The 1,923-nt window shown below is 45.2% G+C and overlaps 1 protein-coding gene across 3 annotated transcripts in view; it reads left to right on the top strand.

Moving 5' to 3' along the window:
* Window positions 1–1,923, top strand: part of CNR1 (cannabinoid receptor 1 (brain)) — a 24,210-nt gene that overhangs the window by 1,239 nt on the left and 21,048 nt on the right. The window contains exon 2 of one of the 3 annotated variants that reach the window (XM_005858390.2): window positions 199–359. The exons of 1 other annotated variant lie outside the window; for it this stretch is intronic. The gene's annotated coding sequence lies outside the window, so the exon portion shown is untranslated. Of the gene's footprint in view, window positions 1–6; window positions 360–1,923 lie in introns of those variants that run through there. One more of the 3 variants, XM_014530052.1, reaches the window with a different exon arrangement.

Genomic DNA, 1,923 nt, shown 5'->3' with positions numbered 1-1,923 from the left:
CCTTGTCACTTGCGGGCGCTGCAGGCTGGGACACCAGCGCTCGGGTAGCGCGGACCGACTGACTTACTGACCGACGGACTGAGGCACGTCCCGCTCCACCCCACCCCTTGGCATCCCAGCGCCGGCGCCGCCTCCCTCCCGCTACTCCCGCGGCCACCCTATCCTTCTGCACTTCTTTTCCGCCTCCGCCTCCTCTAGGCTCCCGCGGCGCCAGTGCCGCCCCCTGGCCCGGGCGGGGCGCCTCCGCTCCCTGCAGAGCCCTCCGTAGGGGGACGTTCCGTTCTAGCGGAGAAGCAGTCCCAGCGCTGGGCGAGAGGTGCCCAGGGAGCTGCCCATCCGAGGACCAGGGGATGCGAAGGGTAAGACCTGGCAGACTTGCATTTGGAAATACTTTTCCCTCTTCCCTCCCCCCGGGGACTGACCTGTGTGGTCCCCAAGGTCCATCCTAGAGTTCTTATTCCGCGTGAGCGAATCGTGCGTTCGTGTTTACTTCGCGGTGTAGCCCCCGCCCGTTACCTGTGGTCCGTGCTACTTCTGGAGGTTTCTACCATTTACGAGTTCCTGAATGTGTGTGCACCTGGCTCTCTGTGTGCACTGATGTCTGTTTGTGGAAAATGTGTAATTGTGCATGTTTGAAAAACAGGCGCTTGAGTTGGTGCTTAATGGCTGTAAGCCATATCAGCAACTAAGTCTTCCCAGAGAAATACATCCATCTCAGCATCAAACCCAGAAACCGTCTAAAGTAAATTATTAGATGTCATGTAAAGAAATGTATGTCAAATAACGAACTTTTTATACAGGAAAATATGTAGCTGCAGGAGCCACTCTTCTTTGAGGGAAAATAAATGGGCACGGAACTAATATCTAAATTTGAATGCTGATGGAACCATTTAACTCAGAAGTGGCCATTAGCTGAAAAAAGTTGATGTGCTTTTAAAAGACATTTCTTGCTAAGGCTCAGAACCATAAAAGGATCACCTCCAGAAGCAAATGTGTTTGCTGTGATAGACGTGAGAAACTGTCATTTGGTCATTTGAAAGTTTAGAAGCAACATGCATGTATCTAATTTTAGTTTTAAATTGAACAGATGAGAAAAAAATTAGTCACCTATTAATCATTTTGTCTCTCATCTCTTTTTTCTAAAAAAAAATAAGTGTTATTGCCTTTGTTGTTGTTTTCTTGATACATTAAGCATACTCTGGCATTTAAAACAATAAAAGATTAGAATAGATATACTGGCTTAAAGGTGTTGAAAGATATTTCCGTGGGTCCCATAACTTCTCATTTTTATTACCAAGATAATATATTTTGAACAATGGGGGAAATGTAATTTCTTAGCAGAAATGGAGTGGACATTGAACATCAGTGGAATGCCCACCGCCATCAATCTATTTTGCAGAATATTGAGAAGCTCAGAGCAACCAACCTTTAAGGTTCCCATAGGACTTTATCTGATTTAAAGTGTTGCTTTTCTAATCCCACCCTGCTGACAGTTTACCAGGAAGATAGACTGATTGATTTCTCTTGGTCCCCCTCCCCCACTCTCCTAACTCAGTTATAGCAATTTTATCAAAATAAAAAGCCACGTATAGTTTCTTAAGTGAGACAAATTATTTTCTGATTATATCCATACATGAACAGTATCCAGGCACCTCCAGAATTTCAAACGTTGTATAGTGCAGGCAGTTATTTGTAGGCACAACAGCAGTTACCATAGTTGGGCAGGAGGCTTGAGGATGGACATGGTTTTAAAACTAATCCATTTTAGGTTATCAAAAGAACTTACTGTAAAAGGACTCTTTTTATTCCAAAGATGTCCTCACTCCAGGCAAGGAGCAGTCTTGGCTAAGGTATGTATCAAGTGTCTGATAGGGAGAAGTCTCATTGTGTTCCTAAGTCTCCGTAGGGGTACAATGATGCTGA

This window comes from Myotis brandtii, unplaced genomic scaffold, assembly GCF_000412655.1.
Source record: "Myotis brandtii unplaced genomic scaffold, ASM41265v1 scaffold1171, whole genome shotgun sequence".
NCBI classification, from domain to species: domain Eukaryota; kingdom Metazoa; phylum Chordata; class Mammalia; order Chiroptera; family Vespertilionidae; genus Myotis; species Myotis brandtii.
Note: the sequence above shows the minus strand (reverse complement) of the source record. Positions and strands in the feature narration are given on the sequence as shown.